The following is a 19,110-nucleotide window of genomic DNA, read 5'->3' on the forward strand; positions in this document are numbered from 1 at the left end:
CTTATTGGTTCGCTTTGTCACTATGTTAACCGGCATACAACTTCACCTTAGCGACATAGCGATATCCATTAGATCTGCCACATGGCATGATCTAGTGCATCATTGAGATCTACTTGCCATGTCACAACCTTCCTTGAAATCCATTCCACATGGTACCTTGTGGTTTTTCTTGAACTCCACATCATCACTAAGTTATCACCTCGTCATTGCAACTTTCCTTTCACCGGGTTTCAAGTTTTCTGGTGGGTCACTAGTCAGAATCTCCACTTTTTGAGAAGTCACCATGTCACTACAGGTGAGACCCTCCTATTTTCTAGTGGTGACATGGTGACCATCAAAAATTTGAAATTTTCTGCCACTGTTTCCAACTTTTCAGTGAACTTTTTCATTGACTCCATCTTGTGTGCCCATTCAAAATATTACCTGCACCTCCAGCTGGCTGCCCATGAGCGGACTCCACCTGCAAGCTTTCCTTCCAAAAGGTTCATGTCTCATATAAATAATACAATACAAGTGAAATACTATTTAAACCATAAAGAAAACTCCCATACAAGCAATGTGGGATAAAACAGGTTTGCTTTCTTTCATAGTGGCTCCCCTATTTTTGTCATGCATGGGCTCTTCTTGTGCATTCGAGGCTTTGTTCTTTCTTTGCATGGTTGTGTGAGGCTCTGTTCTTCATTGGCACCTACCCCTTTACAAATACCTCTTCCAATTCCTCAAGAAGAAAATGAGGATATTATTTGATATAAAACCTTGCATAATTGGAGTCTTCAAAATCATACATTTTATGGAGAACCTTGCCAACTACCTTCCATGCATATCCACCATAAGCCACCCCTGCAATAAGGGCATCTGTGTAAATTTTCTTTCCAACTTCAAAGGGCATAGTTGGGTTTGTACTCTCTATGATATAATCTGGAATTGAGGTAGTCTAGAAAAGGCCAACTCTTTTCAAAGACTCAATAGTGTTAGTGTTTGTACCGCTAGCTAGTTGAAGAAAACCTAGAGGATAGTTTCTATTCTCAACCATGCGAGAAGCAAAGGCTACAACTTCCCTTGTAGCCCCTTTCCCAATGTATCCACTCATTGGATGTCCATCCAACTACCAAAGATTGTAAGATCGTAGAAATGACTTCATAATTAAGTACATGGCATTCATAGATTCAATTGTTGAATAGCCCAAATAAGGAAAACTTACTGCAATAAGCTTTAGTTGTTCCACAAAACTTGATAGATTATTCCATAATTCACTAAATGAATCAAGATTCCCTGCACTTGTGTGTACCCCTATGGCATATACATTACTTCTCCTAAGAAGATTTGTAATAGTAGCATTGGTTCTAACGTATGTATTTGCTCTGATCTTGTCATATGGACAAACTAGGAGATAGTGGCCACAACCATAGAAATGTTCATTAATTACTTCTTCCTAAGACTTGACAATAGAGCTAGCACTAAGAGGCACATTATTGTAAAGAATTGAACTTTCAAATTTAATTACATCAACAGGGAAAACTCTTTCACATGGTCTTGAACAATCAATTGGGTAATCTTTTGGATCAAATTGAGCTTTGCAAGAGTAAATATCTTTGTCATCATTAACACTAATCATTACCCAAGGCCTTCTCAAGGGTATCCTCTCAGCTACATCTACTGACATGCATATCTGCTCTACCATGTGAATACCTTCATTTATTGTAGTAACAAATGAATTATCTATTATGTAGTTAATGCAATCAACTTGTTCCTTTAGAAGCTTTGCATCTTTAAAAGACATGTGATTGGCTTCCCATAAATTAGAGGGATTTTCTCCTGGCATACATAGACACCTTAAAATTCTTGCATACTTTATTGTTGATTCAATTGGGGCCCTCTTCCTCATGCATTTTTGACACCTATACACAAATATACCTACAATAACCTTTGACACAAGTCTACACAACTTTCCAAAAAATACAATAATTACTTGAAGCATCAACACCAAATATAATAACTTGTGCAACCTGATTTTGGTAAATACTCTAATGGGGAAGCTCTGCAAGTTGCTAAACCATGAAATCTTTGAGATTGATCTTTAGGATTGATGTTTCTCCAATTGTATTTGTGCTGATAAAAATAGAACTAGGCATCTCCACTTCAAATGTGGGAGCTTTGCTACTCATGTAGTGGCCTCCTTTGCTTGATGCAATTAGTCGAGCCCCAATGTGGGTCTGGCTAAAAAAGAAAAATTATTTTCAAACAACTGACATCTTAGAGTGGCCTACTGAATCATATGATATTAACTAGATTTAAATTTGATCACTTTCCTACCATTAAAAGCTCATTTTACTATTAATCTACAAACTGCCAAATGTGTGCCAAAAGGTCCTTTGAATGGCCTTAAAAACTAACCAAAACACCTGATCGAGCTCTAAAAGTTGGCACATGGATTCTTTGTTCTGCATACTCCTACCTATTGAATCTCATCTCATGATGACATCGAGGTCAAAAGATATCGATCATTGAAGTTGCTTACTTAAAATCACTTGCAAGAAAACATGTCAGAAAACCATAAATCGTGTTCATATTTGGCTTTGAAAACTAGGTAAACTGACACTTGGGAGAATGAAAATTGGGGCATTGGTTCACTATCATGAGGAGAGTATAAATATGTGATTTTGGTTTATGATGAATAACAGGGCACAAATGGTGAGCGTTAAAGTGGGCTACTCAAGTTTGTAGACTGGAAACAATGGCAGAAAAGTAGTTTTTTGCAAATGGAATTGACTTGGGAAAGTGTGTAGATGGATTTGTCAAGACTTGAAAATTGGCACACTTGAAGTGTTTTTGGAGTATAACATAGTGGTACAATCCATTCAATCTCATGTATCATAGATCTCAAGATATTACATCCTGAATAGGGGTTCTAACAAATCTATGCTTTTTGACACTGGTAAAAGGTTAGAAATTCCATTTGGAATCATGTTTAAAAACTAATAAGATAGATTCGTCATAGGCTCAAAATTGAAACATATAAAGTATTTGACCTCTAAAATGTAACACAAGAGGAATTTTCTCATTTCAGTCAACTAGATCAATGTTATAACAAGTCAAATAGGGCTTCCTAGAATTCACAACTAATTGCATCAGCATGACAACATTAAAAGACCAACTTTGAGGGATTCTAAACCTAGACAAACGAATTTGAAATGACTCAAAATCTAAAACATATTCTCTTTGGTATGGACACTAGACACTCCCAAAGAAGTGTCATGAAACATTACTAGATGCAAGATATTCAATTGCAAACAAGGCCTCCTATCGTCGTTTGACACTTAGGTGAAAATGCAGAATTGACAACTACTCAAAACAAGACTTCACAAAATGGCTCAAAAAGATAATTTATCATGTTGGAATGAGTGGAAACATTGAATGCATGGTGTTAGAAACATTAAACACCTCATAGGGCTCAATAGTACAGCCAAGTACATATGCATTAAAGATAACTTATAGGGCTAAATTTTTCAATGGTACTCAAAATTGGGCCTTCAATTTTGAGTCCCAATAGTGGCTCTATCTAGGGATGCATGTCCCTTGTGGGCATGGTAAGGATTCAGATCTCTGGAAGAAGCAGACCATTTCAAAAAACTTCCTCTCAAACAACTTTAATTTAAAGCAAAGACAACTCCTTCTAAGTACAAGCGATGACCCCAGGCCACCAAACATCAACAACAAGGTTTATCTCTATCATAAATCTGATTTTCATTTGAACTTGCATGAGGTAAAATAAAAATATTTCTCCTATTAGTTTCACCAATTAGATCAACATCTCAAAACTCACCACTTAGCAAAACTAAATCTACATCTTCATTTTCATAATGCATATAAAAACTAGCTTCATTCTCAATCACTTACTCATTATGAAAATTCTAATTAGCATGCTTAAAAATATCAAACTCAAATAGAAAACTATCTTCATCAAATGAATCATGTATGCTATCAATGTCAAATATAAAGGCTTCATACTTAGCTTGGGGAGAGAAATCACACATACCTTCAAATTGTATATCCTTATGTATAATTGGATATACTCAAATGAACACACTGACTTGTACTCACACATGTCATCAATGTCAAAATTTGAAACTAATCCATAATCTTCAAATGATTCTTCACAATCATCAAATAGATTAATCTTCACATTAGAGTGTCCATCATAAAATTCACTACAAGGTGCATGCTGATTTTCAATAACACCTTCATCAAACACCTTGTCATCCATATTATGAGATGCAACATCATCATCTTCACTGTCATACTCAGAAGAAGAAAAAACTAATCTCTTGTAGCAATAAGACAAGGTATCATCATTAAACTTATTATCCACTAAATCTGAAACTTCCATGTGCTCTTCAAACAATGGATTGATAACTCCATGCAAAGATCCCTTTTGAACACTTTGACAAAGAATGGGCTGATCATCATCACAATATTCATCATATAAAGCATTAATATACACTTTAAAATCACTACCCATTTCATCTTCATGGAGACTCTGAAGAAAAATCAGAACTATATGAAGACTCACTTTTTATTTCTTCTACCAAACATATAGTCCATAATAACATTCTCTTCATTATCTTGTTTAGGGTAACCATTTCGGGTAAACCATGATTCATTCCTAAACCCCTCACTACATGTTGGATCTTTATTGTCTAATGTAAGAACACTTGACAACCCTTCACTAAAATATTCATATTCAAATTCATTAGCATCAGCTAGATTTAACATTTCTTTATCTTCATACCTTGAGGGAAAATCACTCTCAAATTCTTCATTGGCTAACTAATTTGTATAACATAAAAACTGAGATGCATTATCATTTTCAAACTTAGAACAAGAAATCATACCTTCATCTTCATGAGAAACTACACTCCCATCATTGCTCTCTTCTTCCAAATTTTCATCAGATTCATGTGAAGACGAATATGTGCTATCACTATCATCTTCTTGACTTGAGCAACCACTCTCATCATTGTCTTCATATGAGGCTTCTTCACAATATGTCAAATCAACAAATTCACCTTCATTACTTGAAACATGACTTTCAACTTCTTCATTCTCATATTGAGATGAATACCTTTCAACTTTAGATTTTATAACATTCTCAACTTGATGCAACCTATGAATAAGAGAAATAATTTCTTGCATATATGACTAATCAAGTGAATCCACCTTACCATCTACCACTAAAACATTACAAACATGTGTGCTCTATTCTTCTAACTACAACTGAGATGAATGTGAATCACATTCTTCACCTTGTGTTATCTCTCCATGGCATGTCAGATTAACAACATAAAACCCATGATTAGAGACATAACTCTCAATCTCCTCACTTGCACAAAACTGAAATCTAGGTGCAACAATGTCAAATTTTGAAGCATTAGTTACACCATCATACATATATTTATCATGAGAAGAACTTACTGCTATAACTAGACCTTGATTTGTGAAATCAACACAGTTCTCAACCCTATCAAAGTTTGAAATACATATTACTATTGTAACATCATGAACATATGTGTCTTCATTTCCAATAGGCTCATTATTCTCTACACACACATTCTAGTTTGAAATTTCAATCTGATTATACATTACAACAGGGTGTTGATATTCTAATTTGAAATTGAAGCATCATCACTATGTTCTAGTTTTCTTTCATAACCATTATACCTGCAATCATTCATAGAAAAATGACCTCTAATCAATCCATACTTCAAATTATTTTCAATATCCCTTGTAGTCAAAAAAGCATGATATAATGTCTGTGGTTCTTTATCCCTTAGTAGATAGTTCATTTTCTTGTCAAATGCATCAAAGTAAACAACTAAAAACATTTGATCATCAGGTCTATAACTCTCAAGGATCTCATTCAAAACTCTTGCAAATCTAATGTTAAATTGAGGAACAAGTTCATCATTTTCAATGTGAATCTTTAAGAACTTATCATAAGAATCAAATTTGCTTACCCTCTCTCCAAATTGTTCCATGAAGGTTGAATGCAACTCACTCCAAGATGAATGCATAATTGACAACTACTCAAAACAAGACTTCAAAAAATGGCTCAGAATGACAATTTATCATCATGGAATGAGTGGACACACTGAATGCATTGTGTTAGAAACATTAAACACCTCATAGGGCTCAATAGTACAGTTGGGTATACATGCATTAAAGAGAACTTATAGGGCTTAATTTTTCAATGGTACTCAAAATTGGGCCTTCAATTTTGAGTCCCAATAGGCACTAGAGCTATGAACACCCGAGGATTTTTTTGTGGCTGTGAGCTCTATGCTCGTGCTAAAGGATCATGTACTCAAAGCATCTACCTCATCATAAACTAAACCTCATCTGATAACATGGTACATGGCTATACCACCCTACCCTGATCTAAATCATTTATCCTCATGTTCAGACCTGCATCACTACCTGTGCCTTCTCCCATCACAACCCCACCATGACAAAAAATATCTCTCAGTCTATCACCACCAACATCTCCTGGCCTCTATAATGACCTCTATCTAATATCTCTCAATTGCAGAAACACCACAACCCTACCTCTTCCTCCATACCTCCCTTATACCTAGGCTCCACCTTTTTCCCTACCTTTGGCTCTTCCTCTAGCCCTACCTCTCCCCCACTCACCCCCATCATCATCATCCTCCCTCCCTTTCTTGATTGCTCCTCAATACTAGGAATTATTTGTGCTAGATATATGTACCTTAGAAAAGGATGCTCTCCAAACCACCAAGCATAATTACCCTCCATCCCTACATCCAACTCACCATCCCTCAATGACCATCTATGTGGCATACCTATCATTTTCATAAATACCTATTGGCATGCCTCATAATTCAAGGTCAACCTCCATATTGGTCTCTCTAACTAAACCTAGGTGTAATGTGGCAATCCTTTTGGCATCCCTTGCCAACAACCAAATTATCCGACTACCTAGATAAAAAAAATTCTTTGAATCATTGAGGAGACCTAGCCAAGAGAATACCAGGGACAAAAGGAGTACACCATCTCATCATCGTCCTTGACCCCTTGCTCTTTAAACTTGTAAGGTCTCCATACAACTTCATCAATATCATCCAACATACATATCTAATACTCTATCTTTCCTAGATGGGGCTAAACAATAACACCTAATACACATATATGAAGGGCATACCCTATGGTTGCTACTACATAGATATCAGTTGAGTAATGGGAAAATGCTCCCATGTCCATATCTGTAACAATTTCAACCCCATTAAAAGTGATGCAACCCCTAAATATACTACCTAATGTAAGTCATGATACAACAGGGCCAGAATACAACTTCCCCATAAAAATCTTTGGGTTCAATTGATCATGTCCTTAATAATGCAACCCCATCCAACTGGACATCAGTACCCTCACCTATCTAACAAGAGAAATCCCCTATCAATCCATCCAACACCATTGGTAAGAGCTCATACTATATCATCTAAAACCACAACACATTGTCATCCCTAATATCATCATCACCAAATAAATCTCTAAAAGTTGTCCCATCATCTGTCTAATCATAATAAACTAGATCTCCCCACTATAAGCATCTAGAGAATATTTCTATATACATCCTCAAGAGTAATCATCATCCCCCCAAAGGGCATATGAAAGGTGTTGTGGTCTAAATGCCACTACTCGACCACAAATGTCAATAATCCTTGGTTCACTTAGAATTGAGGCATCTGAAGAAGATATGTGAACTTGCATCTATCAATCACCTAATGCTCAACTGCTAATAATTTAGCCATGGACTCCAATGGCCATGCATACATTCCCGAACCATAAGGTTCAACCCACATACCTATTTCACCAAAAAATGAAACAATGACATCAATTTTTTATCACTATTAATTATCCTACATCAATGTAAAAACAAATATCTAGCTATCTAGCTAATGGTTCTATCTTGAACCTATTATTTATCCCCTATCTATCTTGAAATGGTCAAATTCATTTTCCCTACTTTGTATCTTGAGGGAACCACTTCTTCTATCTATCCAAAATCACTTGATTGAACCTACATATCACTTTACAACTACACATGCCTTATTATTTTGGTTCATTATCTGAACATGTCTATGGGTTGACTCCAAATTCACCAAATAAACATTAAGCCTCTATCTTTGACTTTGATAAATAGTTTTCTATTCACATCTACTTATCTAGACACTCTACTATTGGACACATTTTGCGTTAGCCAAATGTGCTATCTAATATGCTCAAAGTGCTACAAGGTTGCATACAACATATGGGCTATTACACCAGGTGTACATTCTACAACAATCAAAAGTTCTATAAGGTTCATCATATGTGCTATTCTACTACATGGAGGTGCTAAAAGTGGTATAAATGCTACAAAATTTTCTAGAGGTGCTATTGCATGAATCATATGTGCTATCCACATAGAAAGTGTGATGGAGTTTTTCATATGCGTTATCCCATCAAGTGAATGCACTATTAAAGGAAAAAGCACTATGAGAAGTTGCACATGCACTACAAAAACCCTATTCAACATACCGTTATTGATCGCATTGTTCCAACATACCCTCAATATCATATGCACTATTCTACAACCTATATGTGCTAAACCGTGCTTCATATGTGCTGAACCATGCTTCATATGCACTAAAATGCTTAAAAGCACTATGGAGACCTACATATGCACTACAATTTTCTCTTATGCAATATTTTACTGTCTCTAAACATTTTTAAATGCATTGCTTTGCACTACGGATGTGGTTTTACATTATTCATATGCATTAAAAAAATTTAATGTGCTACAAAAATACTTAAATGTGCTAAAATGAGAAAACTTATTATTTATCAGCTATAATTGCACAAAATCTTAGAGAATCCACAAAGAAATACAAAATTTGAAATCATAGATGGTCTTGATGACTTACCAGAGCTCCATAGTTAGTTGGACACTCACATCTTTGACCCCTCTTGAATTTGTGCTCTCATAATGGGACCACCAACTTCGTCAAATCAGAGATCAAAAAGGAGAAAGCCAAAAGCACATGTAAAAATAAATATGGTAAATGTTCTTTTGACCTATTTAATTCTCACTAGGGGTATTGTATGACATTTCTAAATTTTGTATTCCCTATTTCATTCCTTTAGACCTATTTTCACAATTGTGATATTGTTCCATCCAATTCCTTGGCATACCTACAACCCAATTTATCTACACACTTGGTCCTCAACATTTATCATAAATAAAATTGGTTTCTTCATATCTTGCCAAACTACTTTCCAATTTTATTTCTGAGCGTTTAATATAACCTATATCAAATTGGGGCATCAAAATTTTTCAAGCATCAAAATGTTCTATCCTAGCCAAATTTCAATGTTAATAAAAGAAATTAGGGCATCAAAGAAAACTATTTTAAATAAAGGATTTTAAACATTGCAACATCAAAATAAAAAAATGTACCAATTTTAAATCAACAAAAATTAGCAATCAAACATCAAATCATTAGTAATCAGACATCATACCAACTTTAAATCAATAAAGAATCAGTGACCAAACACCTAATCATCAGAATTTGGCTAGAATTAAAAAATCAAGACATTATTTGAACTAATATGCTTCACACATTAGTTCAAAGAGGGGAATTTGTAGACACCTTAAAATTGGCAAAGACCTAAGACAATGCAAATATCAATCAAATACCAAAAATTCAAGACAAAATCAGATAAAGGAGGAAAATAACAGACTTTCAAATTAATTACAATGTTAGGTCATTTAAGTGATTAATCACATAAACTTTTCATCAAATTCAAAAAGACCAAAATCACTTTTAAAAGAGAAAACCCAATTTCTAAAACCATAAAATGAAATAAAAAGGTAAAGACAAATGTTGACAATGAATGCAACATTTAATAAATCAAGAAAATCCCTATTCATCCTTACAAACCAAGTTAGTTGGACTATTCCTCTTGGAGTCTTGTGAGGTATTTTTAGTTTCACCATTACCCCTAGTAAAAGGAAAACTCTAGGTCTCTACCCAACCCCCTTTTGAAATCCTATAAATAGAAGGAAAAACAAAGAGAAAAAGGGACCCAAGTTTTAGGCATCCTTACTTTAGGCATACCAGTGTCATCATTATCTTAGTGTTTTTGTGTCATTATCTTCATATAATTTTAATTTTATGTGGAACTCACATAAAAATTCATAAATATACATTAGAAGTATACTTTCAGTCTAGAACTATCTCTAAGATGCTAGTCTAAGAACAATTTGAGCAGTTCTAGTTAGGGAAACATGATGCTTGTAGAGTAATCATTTGGAAATGTTCTCTTGGGTATAATTTAGTTCATATTTATATTTATTGTACTCTAATCTAAAGTTTCATGAATATTTGATTCCACTACGTATAAGTACTTAATTTGATTTGAGTTCATTAGAGTAGGTTTTAAAATTGTTTTGTAAATAGTCTAGTTTTTGGGGCAGAAGTAGACAGTTTTCTTTTATGGCTTCTCCATAGTTCTCCATTATGAAAATTATCATGACTTAGAAGAATATGTTAGGGAATCCATTTAAGGTTTTTGGTGTGAAAGGGGGAGCTAGAAAAAGAAAGGTTTCTATTTTTAGTATTAGCCCTAGGCAAGATTAGTGTGCCTGGCTAGTTGCATGACAGATAAAAAAATAGTTGTGCAATTGTAGGGGAAAGAGAGAGGGCATGCAACCAAGCATGGTTTTAGAAGCATAGTAGTCCTATAGACACCTATTAGTGAGATTAGGAATTGGCCAATCCATTTAGGTAGATTTCCTAGTAGAAATTAGTGTTCAACACAAATTTAGCTTTATTAGCCGTATTAACCCTACATTTTAGGAATCCACTATATGGATGACCTAGGGGCATAAGAACACAAAAATATTAAAGGGCTCAAAAAAGAGTATCTAAATATCAAGTTTTTTTGAGGCTATTTGGATGTTTTGAGAAAGAATTTAGAAAAACCCACTATCTAGGGCTAACTGGCTCATTAGGCGTATTAGGCCAAAACCATAGCAAATCTTAAATTCGATAGGAAATTCCTAGATGCCCTATTTAAATGGATTCATTTTGGAGTCAAGTGAATTTTTTAATGATGAATACACCCCCTACAGTAATTGTGATTTAATTATGGTGAAATTTCCCTTGGAGACATCCAAAGAAAAGTGAAAAGTTGAAGCACCCTTAATGATAGTTATTGCTAAAGGTGAAGCACAAGGAAACTCACTCATAGAGTTGAGTTATGGAAGTCTTAGGCTAGGTTTTCCAAGAATTGTAAGGTCCTAGAAGTGAGCTTAGGATCTTGAGAATACTAGGATATAGACAAACATATTTTTTTAAAAAAACAAAAGCCTTTTATTGAGTGATATTTTTTTTAAAAAATCTATATTTTGTGCAACTAATTCCAAAAATTTTTAAAATTCTTAAAACCTACATGCAAACATTACCCAATAGATGGAGGTTAAATTTGAATTCAAGAATATACACTATCTTAGAGGTAAAGGCTATAAACACCTTCAAGTATCTACAAATCCAAATACATTAACTAACTAAACAAAGGAAAAATTGCCTTCATACTTCCAATGAAGTCCACTAGAAATGATAATAGATTCCACTCATACCTTTCTCAAAGAATCTAGCAATCCATCACCTATCTTATAATATTCTAGCATCAAGGCTTCTACATATATCATACCATTCCATACATTACAAATGAGGATACTACTTTCTATTATAATAATTATAAATAAGAAATTAGGTAAACTTTCTAGGACTTCCCTATTGCACAAATAAAACAAATAGACCCCTAAGGAATAGACACCTTCTTATGCATTTATACAATTACATAAATTAATCAACATTAGTATCCATAACTAATACATGTCAACATGGATCAATATACCACCCCATTATGTCAATTTTTGGGGTATCATACCACATGCTACACACCCTTAACCAATCTAGTATGAACCAAATGATCCACAAATCTAAAGAAACTTGAACAACTAATTCTTCTAACATATTCTATGAACACAAATCTTAAGTCTAACACACAATCAAGTTATACCCAAAATACTCCAAGTACCTCTGACATTGTTCCCTATCAATGGCTTGCAACCTATCTTTACTAAACCTAATGTAACTCACTTGAAACAACACATAAGGAGCTAAAATCATGGACACAATATCTACAGTCTCCTTGAAACATAAAATAATGCTTGCATACTTTAGATGTTACTCCTAAGGCACATTCATATTGTCATTAGTGTCAAATAGTTAATGATGAAGGAAGAAGATACTTCTCAGTGACCCTATTACATGGTTCAACTATTTTTCCTGAGCACAAGGAAAGAGGGAATTATATTGTTAGTTATAACTCATCTCAATTTACATAGAGTAAATGAATACTAATCGAGCACAAGGGTCACCGAGTATTAAAAGCATAGCTGGTTCTTGAGAACATCGAGTGACAACATCTCTACCAAAAAGAACTAGAGTGTAGAAAGAGTTGTATAGAAGGTACTTAAATATTTGAAGTGGCATAGAAATTTATGTAACAATCACACCAAGAAGGAAATGTGTATTACAAAGATTGAGGTAAAGTTTTAAAAATACCTTTTAGTAAACGTGAATTGATTGACTATAATTCCAAGGTAAAGAAGGACAATGAAATGACATAAAGGTAAAGTATGCAACATGGATTGTTCTAGATCATTGATTTCAATCTATAGTGAATTCTAGAGAATTCCATAACCCTAATTAATTCAAAGATTATAAGAGTTAAAAGAAAACTATTTAAGGACCCACATGGAACTATTTAAAGTTGTTGTTAAGATGAGAATTATTTCTACATGTAGTGTTATGCTGAGAAGGGGTTAATTTAGAAGGATGAGTAGATATTCAAGACACATAAGGAAGGATTATCTATATCACTTAGTTGAGGTGACATATCAATGAGAAAAAGAGGGATATGATTGGAAAAGTAAGTTGTATTGTACATATCAATTTACTATTATTTTGGAACCATTGTAGCAGATTAAATCCTTTCACAAGGTAGAATTAATAGTCTTTTGTAAAATATATTAATCAAGTACACACCTGTATAGTGTTGTAAAATCCTTTAAAAAGGTAGATCCTAGAAGATCAAATTGTATTACTTCTAGCAGATCATGTCAATAGAAGTGATATCACATTGTAGCCCTAACAATGCACCCTCTTATTGCCATAGTGATGGATTTGTGGGTATCATTACCATCATAGTTTTACCTATAATAAAGGTTTTCTACATGACCAAATACTTGTGTCATGTGTGATGATTTCATGGTTTATGTCTTCATAATTCATACAATTTATCATAGATAAGATTACTTTTACTTTCAAATATTGTGGTTAATAATATATGTTTATCAAGTTCTAAAGAAGGACAAGAGCATCACAAATTTTGTTTCAGAGTTAAAGTTTTTAAGGGTACTGATTCACCCCACCCCCTTCTTAGCATCATACTTTTCCATTATATTTACCACCTAAGACCAAATACCCAAGATATGGAAAGGTATAGACTTGACAAGACCATTGAGAATAAAAATATAGAACTTAGGATGACCCTAAATTAGATCAAGTGATGAATAAGAAATTGAAGAATCCACAAAGTAAAAGGAAGGAAATTGGCCAACAAATAAATGACACACCATATCAAGAATACATGATTGAGAATTATTTGTGGAAACATGTTTGATGAATATGATATTTTCATAGATAATCTACCAGAGAAAAACCACACCCTTACCAAGCAAATGAAATCAATGAAAAGAGAACAAGAGTTGCAATATACTATGATGTGTGAACTGTTAGAACAAAAGAGACAAGCTAATGATGAGAAATTAATGTTTGAAGATGATAAGAGACATATCACTGCAAAAGTGGATGCTAAGGATGAAAAAAGAGAGAGGTTGACTCAAAATCACTATGATATGGTAAACCAACTATTTAGTGTATATCATGAGATTCAGATAAAGATAGAAGAAAATTTTCAACTGAGAATTTAGAATGAAAAACTAAAAAGCACAATTATAAAGAGAAACCAATGAAAGGTTAAAGAGATCAGAAGAAAGTATAAGGATACTAGATAAATAACTAAGAGGATAGAGGTGACAAAGAGATACTTTATGACTAGGATATACTAAGAATTCAACTACTGAGCAAGGAGAATCTTCTAATAAATCGTAATAAAGGAATTTGCATACCAATCCTAAGCCAAAGAAGCCTGCATTCTATCACTATGGAAAACCTGGACACTAAAAATGTTTGTAGGAGAAAAATTGGTAAGTCCAATGTTACTACTAAATTTGATGGTTATTGTTACTATTGCAATTAGTATGTTCATTAAGAATATGAATATAGATCCAAGTTGACTCAGTTCCTAAGAAGTATTAGTTTAATGGTTACTATTATACTTATGATAAGCTTGGACACAAGTGACAAGACTGTAGATCAAAAAAGAAGTCTATTTGAACATCAAGAGAGAAATGCAATACAACCAATTGGGACTATAATATATGGTATAATTGTACTAAATATGGAAAATATGGTCACATTATTACTAATTGCATGAGATTACACTTTGGAGGAAGACCTAGAAATTGGAGAAGTCTTATAATGGCATGTTATCATTGTCAAAAGGTTAGACACTTAAGCAAAAACTATAAATACAAAAAGGAAAAGAAAAGGTCAATATTGATGAAGTTTGAGATTAGACAAAAAATACATAGAGAATGAAGATAGAAGAGAATGAGACATCAAGTGCTAAAGCTAGTAATACCTCATCCATTGGATTAGGTGAAACCTCAACTTTAAACCAAGCCTTACCAGAAGGTATGGAACTACATTAGTATTTATCATATCTTACATCAATTACTTAAATCAATGGAATGAAGTACATGTTAGCATAAAGTATGATGCATTAGGAAAAATCATGGTATGTATAAAGTTGATGAAGTCAATGAAGACACATTGAGATGAGAAGTCAAAGTAAGAATCAACTAAAAAAAAATTCTATAGGTAACCAAGTTAAAGTTGGAATCATTACTTGCCCAAGTATCCTATAGAAACTAAGTAAAGTTTGGAAAGTAAGTACATGGTTAATAGGGATGTGGTAAAAAAAAATTATTATGCATTAATGAGTATTAAAAGAAACTTTCTTATATAAATTTATGTTTCTATAGTTCATTTTTTGAAACTTTCTTATATAAAGTTGTGTTTCTATAGTTCATTTGCTCACCCTACATAGTCAAGTTTAAAGAGCAATTTGAGTGAATTTGAGCTATCTAAGTGCAGAGTTGAGTTCTAAATTTTGAGATTTCAAATTTGATTGATAATCTTGGTTTGAAGGTGAATTTGAAGACAAAATAGAGAAAGATTTAATATATTTACTGAAACCTTAACTTGTGATGATAACATCATGTTCTACAAAAATGAAGGAGATGACCAAGTTCAACATTTCTAAACTGATTTGAAATGAAGTTTGTGAAGAGCCACAATACAAATTACATCTTGAAGTGGCTACCCAAATTGATAAGGTTGGTGCATTATCATCTATTCCACCTAGGGTTTTGTTGATACAAAATATACGTATATTTATCACTACAAGATTCATAAATTTGGAGACTACAAATTATGAGAGGTATATGATAAATGATGCATAAATGGGAAATTGAAACATAAACATAAGCACTAGAGAAAAAAGGTCTCACACATGCTCTACATTTTCAAAAAATGTTCAAGGTGGATTTGATTTGAATTATGCTAAGCAGAGTTCAAAACATGCAAATGTGGTTGGATGATATAGTAAAGATAACAAGAGAAGTAATTTACATGGTTATAGGTTACCCTATCATAGATAAAGCCAAAGCAATCAAAAAATGATCAAATTAGGAAACTGAAAGTAATACGAGTATCAAGTGGGATGGTAGAAACTAGATTGTCTACTTACATAGTTTCTTACAAGATCTATCAATTGAGAAAACCTAATAATGTATCTTATAGAGTCATAGATTTGGCATACAAAATTGTCAAGAAAGGATTGAAGCTTGACCATTTGAAGCTATAGGTGAAGCAACTAGTTAGGATATGAACACTATCAGACTTTCCAAGCCAAACACATGTAAATTTGGTTCACTATTGGTACACATATGTTGGAATTACAACTAGGAAAGGCAAACTTCTTTGATGGGTGGGGGGGTGAATCAGGACTTTAAACTTCAACCCATAAAATTTTCACCATTCATTAGATATATTCAATAAATAAACTAAAATAACATGTAAGGAAAATGCATCTAAAACATGTAATCAATCACACACATAACACCAGATATGATTACCTAGAAACCCTCCAAGTGAGAAGGTAAAACTAAGGTAGGGATGTCACCCAAAAATCATTACTCCTAAAATAATAAAGTGTAACCAATTAAGGTTAGAATGGTTTGACCATTAATCATGGTCTGCCCTATGAAAGACCTACCCTATTAAAGGCTTCAAAAGAGTGTTAAGTCCCACCTTGTTAGAGGATTTCAACACCCTATTAGAAGTGTGCCTGGTTAAAGGACTTTGGGTCATTCACTTGGAATGCCACCTTGTTAAAGGTTTTAATATAGCCTCTTAGGACTACTATGTTAAGAGATTTTAACTAAAATCACCTAGTAGAATGTCTCAACATAGATCTCGTGATTGGCACTTGCTTTCCTGATAACATATCAACTCTACACAATTTGTGATTTGATCCTTCACAATCTGATATATCAATGTTGTATCCTTCTCTATCCTCTCTTATTTACAAACTGATTCTACAACACATTCTAGCTACTATGTCACCTTGAATGATTTTCAAACTATCTTGTTCACTCCTTGAATTTGATCATTCACCCCTTGTTACACTGTTAAAAAGTTTAGGGCTTCATCCTTCTTAAGAAGTCTCTGGTGGCTTAGGGTTAGGTATGAATCTACAACTGAGATTCATCCATATTACCACTTAAACCTTCCTATTTTCTAATTGGCTACATGCAATTACATAGAGAATTCAAATATAGATTCATCCTTATCTTTAAAAGATCAAAATTTAACATTAAGTCATCTTGAAAATGGTTTACATAGTTGTTTGTGCTATTACAAACAAATATGTCCAAACTGTGTCACTCGACATACATTGCATTTCTACTTCTGAATTGACACCTAAATTGCTTAGCATCAACTATTTTACTTAGCACTTAAATCACTCAGCATGGTCTATTTGCTCAACACTTGAGTGACTCAGCACATGAGTGACTCGACACTCATAGCAACTTGACATAGTCTATTATTTACATGTTGTGCTCGACATGTATTACTAGTTTAGTATGAACTAAGTAAACAGCTTAAGTGTGTTGACACTCACTTTTGAAAACCAATCTAAGATCAAAAATCTCTCCCTTTGACATGAGTGTCAAAAAAACTTGAATTTACATAATCAATTTTAGTTTCCTTGAGCATAACATATCCATAACTCAGCTTATATACAAATTTTCAAAAATTTCAAAATTTTGTAATAACCTATGTACCTCAAAGTTGATAACTCCCCCCAAGTTAATGTGTTTGTTTTGTATCCAAAATTTGTGCTCCTCTCTGACTTCAATGCTCTATATCTAATACTATTTTGTTTGATCTTCCGATATACTCTGCCATAGCTAATATCTATATCTATTTACTACCTTTGCTTTCCAAAATGAATCTTTCAAAAAAAATAATGAAGTGATATACATTTTACTACTTCTTCCTTTCTTTGATCTTTTCCTTCTCCCCCTTTGTTCATACTCTCCTCCTATGGATATTCTCCCTTTTCTTTATTCTTTTTCTTTACTCCCATATTTTCCATTTTGTTTCTCCCCCTTGCATTATTCTCCCCCTTGCTTACTTACTCCTCCTTTTTGACACTTATGTCAAATGGGCTATACATGTATATTGTGTTTATCCAAAAAATATTTATGGACTTCCATTATTATTTTAAGAGTTTCATCCCAATTTTTACATGCAACATCCAATGACTTGAGTTGGATAGCTAGCTCAGCTACAAGGTGTACTAGGCTATTTAGAGTAGAAATATTGGGGTCTTTCTTTAGAAGAGTTTCTACCTAACCTAGTTCTTTGTGGATTATTTCCATGTGTGGAGTGAGGGATGCCTTAATGCTTATTAATTTGGCTTTAATGTTAGCCTCTTCTATTGTTAACACAACTAATTGAATCTGTGATTAAAGCAATGTATGGAAATGTTTCTTACTTTGAGCTAGGTTTTGAGGTAGTTGAGTACCTGATATGTTTAAGTTCCTCTCTAGGCTTAGAATATGATGTTTGATCTCTTGGGTGAAGAGTGTGGGGTCACATAATTTGGTGTATAGTTAGAAGATATTCTCAAGTACCTTCTTCACATCCTCAACCTTTGTTTCCAATACAACTTGAGTGAGTGCTATATCACTATATATCTTTTCATTTTCCTTGCTTTGAAATTTTGTTTTAGACCATTCAAGAAGTTTAGCATTAGTACCCAAGTCTTCATTATTTATCTTTTCCACTATGTCTGACAATTGTTGCAATAGTAGCTTGGTTTCTTCAAGAGTTGGCAAGCTAAATGCATCTAAAAAGATGTCTTTAATGTCTTGAAGATCTTGCTTCTTCCTATGTTCTCTCTTGAGCATTTTTTGATGCTTCTTTTTCTCTAAGGCTTGTTGCAAAATGCTTATTTTCTCTATTATCATTGTGTCATAGTCATATTTAGGAATCACTATATCTTCATCTAGAGTGACATCTCAATAGAAAATTACCTTTTCAACTTTTGACAAGATTGAGCCTGGCACTAACATCTATAATCGAAGAGCTTCTGTGCTCAGCTTTTAAAGAACTTTTGTAGGAGAAGTGCCAGATGTTGGTAGAGTTACCAATGCCTGGATGACTTCTTACTCCTTTACCTTTGGTGTTTGCTCATCTTCTTTAGGCTTTTTTTGATCTA

The sequence above is a fragment of the Cupressus sempervirens genome, chromosome 10 (assembly GCF_028749045.1).
Source record: "Cupressus sempervirens isolate cs-2001-9-10 chromosome 10, ASM2874904v1, whole genome shotgun sequence".
In the NCBI taxonomy this organism is placed as follows: Eukaryota; Viridiplantae; Streptophyta; class Pinopsida; order Cupressales; family Cupressaceae; genus Cupressus; species Cupressus sempervirens.